The sequence below is a fragment of the Octodon degus genome, unplaced genomic scaffold, assembly GCF_000260255.1.
Source record: "Octodon degus isolate 3935 unplaced genomic scaffold, OctDeg1.0 scaffold00123, whole genome shotgun sequence".
Lineage (NCBI taxonomy): Eukaryota > Metazoa > Chordata > Mammalia > Rodentia > Octodontidae > Octodon > Octodon degus.
In genome coordinates, this window is record NW_004524699.1 from 7,307,424 (window position 1) to 7,317,061 (window position 9,638).

At 41.9% G+C, this 9,638-nt stretch overlaps 2 pseudogenes; both read right to left on the reverse strand.

Annotated features, from left to right (window-relative positions):
- Nucleotides 1-6,339: 6,339 nt before the first annotated feature.
- On the reverse strand, nt 6,340-6,736 carry LOC101589068 (annotated as a pseudogene).
- Nucleotides 6,737-7,623: 887 nt separating this feature from the next.
- LOC101589457 lies at nt 7,624-9,140 on the reverse strand (annotated as a pseudogene).
- Nucleotides 9,141-9,638: the final 498 nt, after the last annotated feature.

Consider the following 9,638-nt stretch of genomic DNA (forward strand, 5'->3'; position numbering starts at 1 on the left):
ACATCTACAGTCTGTGAGATAAATAAACCTTCTCTCTTTTAACAGTCAGGGTTGGATATTTTGCTTCAGAAACAAGAGAAAAGTTATTAAAACAAAATTTGGTTCCAGGAGTGGGATCATTGCTGTGCCTATACTTGGCTATATGGTTCAAAAGCTGTGGGAATGGCTTCTGGGAAGAGACTGGAAAAGTTTGAAGATCTCAGATGAAACAATAGAGCTGGAATACCTTAGGCTGCTCTGTACAGGAGATTCTGGCTAGAGCTCAGAAGACTAGAAGGCTGATGGAAATATAGTAAAGACCAGGCTCAGAAGGTTTCTGCTGGGCAGAAGGACTGCATTGGTTGTTAGACTCCAGATGATATGTATTATGGTTTGGCAGAAAGTTTGTCTACATTTTGCTCATGTCCAGAGACTTTGCCTGAAACTGAGATCAAGGGTAGTGGACTAATTAAACTGGCAGAAAAAATAATAAGGCAGTGATATATTCAGGTGGTGGCATGGATACTTTTGGGGGCTTTTAGCCAGATTTATGTTGAGATTAAAGATCAATGAGCCCAGCAGGTTAATTTAAAATGTCTTAAGATTGGCCAGAAAGGAGCCTCTTATAAAGCCATGGACTGAAAAAATAGAGCAGAGGAGAATTTGATTGCTGAGAAGGAACAAGAGAATAGAAAAAAAGTGGCCTGAAGGTATCACAGGAAGCAGTAAGACTTCATCTTTTGAAGCCTCCAAGTTGCAAAAGTGAAACACTTTGCTTTGAGAAGAAAGCTTGAGAATATCATGTTCAAAATGGTTGTGGCTGCACCTTGTTCCAGAATGGTGGCGGGATAGAGAATTTGTTCCTCAGAACTGGATTCCAAGTGATCCAGGAACTTGATCCTCCTTCAAAGATGTCTGTTATGCAGCCATCTGGAAAGAAAGACTTTTGACTAGTCACCTATCTCCAATAAGACACACAGATCAGAGATCCTCAACTTTCTCAAGACATAAATCTCCCACACAAGGTAGCAGTTGTCTGTTTCCAGTGGCATCAAGCCCTCTTGGAACTTGTCTCCTAGGATAATTCTAAGGCAGATTGTACTGCCAAACAGGCTGCTCGCCAAAATATTTCTGGCCCATCAGTAACTCTACCCACAGTCTCATTTCAGGGCCTAGAATTAGAGCCAGCATTCTCTACCAAAGAGCTTTAAATGGTTTGTGATGAGGGAAAACTTGAAAAGGATCCATGGTATTGTGTGGGCCCTTATCTATTCTTGCCACAGTGTGTGAATTGGAAAGTTTTTAAGTCTCTATGTTATGCCTTCCACCTAGGGTGAGACACCACCACCACTAAGACACATAGGTTCTTTGTAGAGCTTGGAGTCCATAATGTTGTAATACAAGTCTGTAAGATGTGTCCTGTCTGTCTTCTCCATAATCCGTGCACCCATCCTCTCTGCTGCCTGAACTTGTACAAAATCATGAGTTTTTTTCCTGGAGAAGACTGACAAATAAGCTTCACCCACATGCCTATGTGAAAGGGGAACATACACCTCCTGGTGTTCATTGATACTTTTACTGGTTGGCTAGAAGCCTTTCCTGCCAGGTAAGAATGAACCTTTAAGGTGATAGAAGTCTTTTTTCCTTGAAGGAGTAAATCCTAGGTTTGGACTGCTTAGATCTATCTAGAGCAGTAACAGACCTTCATTAACATTGAAAATCACAGACAGCTGGCCAAATAGCTCAGTGGATTAAAGCACCTGCAAGCAGGCAAAGAGGCTGAGGGTTCAATACCAGGGGTTGCCGTGCTAGCCCCATCCCCATGGCGCACTGAGATGGCAATTGAGACTGGGGGAGGTGGCACCTGCCTGTAATCGACTGTAAACAGGCAGATCACCAGGAGTCTGATCTAGTAGTGACACCCTGAACACCTTGTAGACCCTTCCCTAAAAATACAAACAAACAAACAAACAAACAAACAAACAAACAAACAAAGTTGAAAATCACACAGGGAATTAAGTACTATTTCCACACTTCATGGTGACACCAATCATCAAAGTGAAGTGAGCCAATCAAATTCTCGAGGAAACCTCAGCCAAGAATTGTCAAGAAACTGGCCACAAGTGACTAGATCTACTCCTAGTTGTTTTAGTGAGGCTTCAGTCTACCCCCAAATCCAAACTTAATCTCAGACCATTTGAGATGCTTTAGGGGAGATCCTTTTTAATATCTGACCTACTTACTGACACTGAAGATGCCAAGTTCCTTCAACATGTGACTCATCTGGGAACTTTCCAACAGGCCCTCCTGGAGTTTGGAAGATTCTTCCACTCCCAGAGACTAACAAGAATTGTCATCCCAATATTCACATTGGTGACCAAGTTATAATCAAGACCTGGAAAGAAGGTGGACCTGTGGACCAACTAAGACACCAATGGAAAGACACACAACTCTTTTAACCACTCCATTTCCCATTAAGTTACAGGGAATAGATAGTTGGATTCACCTTTCCAGGGTAATTCTTGTGTAGAAGCCACATAGGCTACCTCAGGCATAATCACTTACTGTCAAGGCCTTCTTCAACAGCTACCATGGTGACGGATGATCTCATCTTTATCTGGGAATAAAAGTCATTCCTCTTTAGATGCTAAGCATCTTCTGTGTTCTGACAGGCCCGACAAGGGCTTGGAGGCTTTGGAAGGCATTCCTGGTTCCAGATTGACTTGAAGCTCTCTGACTTGCATTCATCACTCTTTTAATTACTTCCTAGTGCTACTGGCTTGAGTCTTACCCATTAGAGCAATCATGGTTTTAGCTTGTCTCTTTTACTTACCTCTTTGTCTTCTATTTCATTATGGTTATTAAAAATCAACTAAGCTACATTGACCAATTGACTTATCCTTGCTTATGGGCGCTGTTGGAGTTTCTGGAGCTTTCTCTTAATATATGAAGCTGACTGACTAGTAAAATACTGTCCTAGGATAATCTGACCTTCTCTAGACTCTGAGTCTGTGTTAATGTATTTATGGAGTGTTTTAATCAGAGCTGAAATCAACTGGATTTTCATCAGAGCCTTGACTGATAGACCTGAGCTTATTATACCTTCCCAGGTTTGAGTATCCCTTGTCACATACACACTAAATTAGCCTTGATGTGTAACTTTCATTTGACTTTTCCATCCTCTGTGTTACAATTGCATTTGGTCTCCTTTGGGATCAAAATAATGGAGTGTTGACTGATTACCAGAGGGCAAAGTTGTGAAGGTTTCATTATTAGTCTGCTTTGAAACTCTTATAATCCTTTTCTATTTTTATATAGCAAGAAATGAGGATGAATTAGACAACTTGTCAGGTCAGATCAAGGGCTATTGTTAGGGTATGGAAACCAGCCAAAATTTCGGGATCCTGAGAGAAACTATCCAGTTTTCCTTTGCATTGTTGAATATCTATAACTGAAGAAGAGACTTGTACCTGAATGGGGCCACTAGTGTCTGCCAGTTCTTCAAGTGGTAGATCAGTGACTGGCTTATAGGTTGAGTTCCCTGCATCCAGGGCCTATAGTAGCTAGAAGACCTGGCAAGGGATGGGCTCAGGAGATAGTATTTATCTCCTGAAGGTACTGACTGAACAGGCTGGTAGGGAGGTAGCCTGCAGGGGAGGGAAACTGAATAGAGAAGTCCTCAGTACCAGCAGCTTCTGGTGCTGGAGGAATGATTAGTTCTAGGGCAAAGATCACCCCATTGGTAGAAAGCTATAAATGCTTGAATATAAGACATCTCTGAAGATTTTTCCTATTCTTACAATACAGAAATAACTGAAATGTAGCATGTTTCATGCTATCAAGTGGTAGACATGTCTTGTTTTCCCCAAGTGGATACATAGTCCATTTTTTTTATCATACAAGAATAGAAGATGATTTTTTCTGGAGGATCTTGGGTTGAAACTATCCCCAGTGGGTGAGGACGCATCCTGTGGAACATGAGGATAGATGAAACATTTCTCTTGATGTATCTGTAGATTAAACAAGTGAAAATTAGATGTGGAATCCTCACAGGCCTATTTTTGGATAATTATTGACTGGATTAGTGGGGATATTATAAGGTATCTCCTGGGGCATTCTAAGCCTTTTAGCTTCAAGGATGAAATCCTTAGGATGTGGTGATAGAAGACTTGTAGAGACTTTCCTTGTGTTAATTCCCACATGGGAACCTTAGAGAGCAATCTTTAGTTCTATGATCCTAACCAGCTCTCATGTAAGGTATCCCCTAGGACAAATGAACCCCTTGGGGGTTGGACATCTGCAGCCTTAAGTGAGCACTAGTGCCATTTCCTTTGAACCTTTGTGGATCTCCCCCTATGATCACACCTCATCTTCTGGACAAAGAGTCCAGAACTGAGATTCCTTACTGGCTGGATGCCCGTTAACCAATCACAAAACCACCTAACATCTTGTCCAGGTAGATGTAGCAAGAGATTTACTCTGTAGAATCCTTAAATCCAGATAATTTTCTTGCATATGTGGTCTTTGAAGCCTCTGAATGAGATTATGCCACAAAATATACTCATCTGGTGACAAAACCCTACAAGGAACAGTCAGGCAAAATGAAAGTTCAGTTAGCAAACACAGGCTACACACCCTTTTAAGTAGGGGCATAAACATAAGGCCACAGTTATCACAATAAAGGACAAACTGAGTAGAATTCAGAGAGAGAGAACTAACATTAGAGAAGCAACCCCAGAAAGAGGTAGGAACAGGGTGGCTCTATGACCTAGGAAAAAACCAATCACATCATCCTGCCATCACTTTTTGCTGCTGCCATTTGGCACGAAACTGCATCTTTTTTTTTTTTAACTTTTAAAATTTCTAATACCAGGAGAAAATATCATACCATGTCTTATAAGTAGATTGTAAGTCAAAGATGCAGTATAAATTTTAAAACAAAAATTAAGATTAAACAATATTCAGAAAATTAATCAAATATTAATTATTATTTTTTTCCTGTATTTTAGGGAAGGGCCTACAGGGTGATCAGGGTCTTACTGCTAGATTGGACTCATAGTGGCCCTCCTGTTTTACAGCCTCCTAAGTGCTGGGATTACAGGCGTGAGCCACTACACCCAGTCTCAATTGCCATCTCAGTGTGTCCCAGGAGCGGGGCCGGCAAGGCAGGCCTGGGGATTGAACCCCTGGCCCCTGCACCTGCTTGCAGGTGCTTTAATCTGCTGAGCTATTTGGCTGGCCCTGTAAATATTAATTAATTAAAAATAAAATATTTCAAAACAATTCTACTAAGAAAAAGTTTTCATGATAGTAAAGAATTACTAAGAATAAAACATAACATAAATACTGCAATGGCAAATATATGACCAGCACTTCTAATAATTTGAGGATAGGATATCATACAAAGTTATATGACATGGAGATGGACAGCATCCATGATGCTTATGGTGGCCAGGTGTCACTTGTGGGACTGAGCCACTGTTATTTCCTTTATGGTCACCCTGTAGACCCAGACAGAATCATGACCCATAGGGCGCAGGAGAAGTCCATTTGTAGAGTATGCTGATGGAAACATCTTGCTGCTGTATACAAAATAATGAAAGAACTGCTTTTGTATACCTGTTTTTCTCCTGTGTTTGATTGTTTGCTCTATTTGGTGGGTTCTTTCCATTCTCATTCATGGAATTGTGGTCATTTTGATCCCTCTCTAGAATATCTTTTAGTAGTCTGTGTAGGGTTGGCTTTGTCATCATGAAATTCTTTAGTTGTTCTTTGTCATGAAAGTATTTTACTTCTCCATCATACTTGAAAGAGAGTATATCAGTCTGGGTTGGAATTTGTTTTCTTGCAAGACTTACAGTACTTTGCTGCATGATCTTCTTGACTTGATGGTTTGTGAAGAAAAATCTTCTGCTATTTTTCTGGGTTTTCCTTTAAAGGTGATCTTTTGTTTTTTTTCTCTCATGGATTTTGGTGTACTGTTCCTGTGCTGAATTTCTGGGATCTTGATTATTATATGTGTGGGTGTGCTTTTAATTGGTTGATGTTATTTGGAGTTCTATGTGATTCGGTTGCCTGAATGTCAGATTGTTTCCCCATGTTTGGGAAGTTTTCTGCTATTACTTCTGTCCATATTCTTTTTTTTTTTTTAATTTTATTTATTTGTGTGTGTGTGTGTGTGTGTGTGTGTGGCCAGCTCAGTCCACCAGGGGGCGGGCTGGCTGGCATGTGGTGCTGGGGGATTGAACAGTGGTCCCTGGGGTTTGATAAGCTTGTTCTAAGTAGGAGCTTTAGACCACTGAGCCATCTCACCAGCCCCTGTCCGTATTCTTTTTAATTTTTATTTTTTATTTTTGCCAGAGGTTGAGTTTTATTGTGACGCTGCTCAAGCCTTGACAGCGAACTAGCGCAGAGGGTACAGCCGCTCCTTCCGCTGCTGCTTCTTGGTCTTTAGCTTCTCCTCATGCTTATTGAGCCGGCGGCGCATGGCTCGCGTCTTCTTGGGCCGCAGGTCCAGGGGCTTGTACTTCTTGCCCTTGTAGTATTTCCTGAGGTTTTCTTTCTGGGTCTGGTTGATGACAGTGAGAACATGGGGGATGGGTTTGCGAACAACTCGGATCTTGGACAGCCTGGATGCCTTGCCGCCCGTCACTTTAGCGACATGCAGCTGTGACAGCTCCACCTTCAGGTCGTCTAGCTGTTTCAACAGCTCTCCTTTCTTCTTGCCGCCAAGATCCCGAGCCTTAATCGTGGCCATAGCTGCAAAAGAAGCCGCCACCGCCTCCTGCTAGGAGAGAAAGCTGTCCATATTCTTTTTTATATCATTTGTATTGACTCCTTTCTCATTGATGTCTTTTAGTCTTATGTTGTTCATCTTCACATCCTCTTGCAGATGTTGAATTATTTTTTCCTACATCCTAGTTGTTTTTAAGAGATCTTTTCTTACCTTTTCACTAGCTGCATGGTGTCCTCAAGGTCTGAAAGTCTATTTTCACTTTCATTTAGACGGTTTTGTTAGCTTGCGATTGAGGTTTTAATTTTCTATATATTACTTTGAATCTGCTTCATGCATTCTATTTCTTTCCTATATTGTTCATTCAAGGATTCCATCATTTTTCTATTCTCCTCTTTTTTTTTTTAAATCAATGTCTTCTTTAGAATCACTTAGTACTTCTTTTATTATACCTGTCATTTCTTTCTTTCTTTCTTTCTTTCTTTCTTTTTTTTTTTTGGTAAGCGCTTATTTTTTATTGAATAGGTCAAGATCAACTTCTCCCTCCCTACAACTGGAGTTTCATTTTATGTCCATGCTGAGTAATAAACAGTGAAAAGGCCAATTAGAATAAGCTACTTGAAACTCAGCTCACTTTCTTTTAACAGGCAAATATAGATGCATTCTAGAAAGCACAATGATTTAGTCACTAAGAAATTTAAATGGCAACTTGAAGAATGTAGTCAAGTCCAGGGTGCAGTAAGCATCAGCTGAGATGTAGTATAACCCTTTAAGGGTTACTGATGCTGCCTCCCTTGGCCATTAGCTGAATCTCAACATGGAGGAAATTTTTAGCTAATGCCAAGTGGAGATGCAGAAAATACTATTTTGACTTAGGGGCACACGCACAGGAACCACAAGGCAGGAAAGCACTAAATACTGAGAGCATCCACTCCAGGAAAAACTTTACCTTCTAGGAACTCTAAACTGGTGCCACCTCCTGTGCTCACATGGCTGACTTTAGCCTCTGTGTTCCATTTGGCACAGCAAGTAGCAGTGTCTCCACCCCCTATGATGGTGATGCAGCTTCTGGAAGTGGCTTCCACCCCTCATCCATGAGGGCTTTGGTTCCCTTGGCAAAAGCTTCCCATTCACATACCCCCACAGGTCCATTCCACACACTCTGCTTGGCATGCCCAATGCCTCAGCATACTTCTTGTTGCTCTCAAGACAACAGCCAAAGCCCATCCATCCAGCAGGTACGCCAGAGGCCACAGTGGCTTGGCCAGTCTTGGCATTCTCATCAAACTTGTCAGCAGTGACAGAGTCAACAGGCAAAGTAATCCTCACACCATTCATCTCAGCTTTGGCCATCAGGTCTTTAACAATCTTGAGTCCCTCTTCATCAAACAGAGAAATGCCAATCTCCATGTTGTTGAGCACTTTAAGGAAGGTAAAAGCCATTCCACCATCAATAATCATCTCATTGACTTTGTCCAGCATATTATTGATCAACTGGATCTTATCTGCAACTTTAGCTCCACCCAAGATAACCAGGAAAGGTCGCTCTGGGTTCTCCAAGCCCTTAGCAAAATAGTTCAGCTCCTTCTTCATCAAAAATCCACCGGCCTTCTGTGGCAGATTGACTCCCACCATAGAGCTGTGGGCTTGGTGTGCAGTACTAAAAGCATCATTTGCATAGACATCCCCTAACTTGGAAAGTGAAGCTCAGAAAGCATCTATTTTGGCTGGCTTAGCTTTAACCTTGTACCCAGAAGCATCTTTTCCCTTCTCTTCCTTCTCCACATGTAAGTGGAAGTTTGGACACCTGCCCATTAGCTCAGTTGTTTAAGTGACTCCTTAGACAAAGCAGTCAGGCTCAAGTTGCTGTGGTTTGATCCCCAGATCCTCAAGCCTTTCTAGACCTGCTCTGAAGGCATCCTGAGCCAGCCCCCTTTCCCCCACCCGCCCCCTGAAAAAAAAATCCTTCTGAACTTTGGGCCAGGGAAATGGCTCAGTAGGATAAGTCCTCGCCTGGCAAGCACAAGGGCCTGAGTTCAATCCCTGGTTCTGAAAAAAAAAAAAAAAAAAAAAAAAGCAGAGGTTCTCCAGCAGATGACAGATCCAACTGATGGGTCAGCACAGGCTTTCTCTACTTCTGGGCCCACACATTTCTTCAAGAATAGAACATCCTACCCAACAGAGATTTGAGTTCTACAGCAGCTGGCTGTAAGGAGTATTTGTCAGGCATTGGGACACCATCTGGCTGGCCCAGGTCTCTCATAAGGACAACTGATTTGGTTCTATTGTCCAAGCAGCATTTGATGCTTGGGACAGCAGCCTTGATTCTTTGGTTGTTGGTTATCTGGTTATTCTTCCTAGGAACATTGAAATCCACTCTTATCATGACTCGCTTCCCCTTCACTTCCAGCTTGTTAGAAAGTGACATTTTGGTAGTAGAGCTGAGGCAAGAATCTGGGGACTCTGAGGTTGTCGGTGCGTCTGTAGAGCACTGGAGACACGTGCAGAATGTAAAGCAATGCACGGCAACGTAGAGCACCATGAGGGCATTTCTTTTTTTACTTCAGAAATTATTATTACTGTTTTTTTTCTTTTTGGCAGAACTAGGGATTGAACTCAGACCCTTGCACTTGCCAGGGAAGTGCTTATTCTACTAAGCCATCTTCCGAGCCCCCCAAAATTATTTCTGATCTGATTTCCTCTATACCTTTCTGCAGTTGTTTCTTTACTTCAGATTCTTTTATTTCAGAGTTTCAGGTGTGTGATTTCCAATTTCTTCTATGATATAGTCTCCTGCATTTGTTCTGAGTGGGCTCGGGGCTGAGAATGCATTTTGCTCCTCTTTTTTTTTTTAAATTTTATTTATTTATGTGTGTGTGTGTGTGTGTGTGTGTGTGTGTGGCCAGCTCAGCCCACCAGGGGGTGG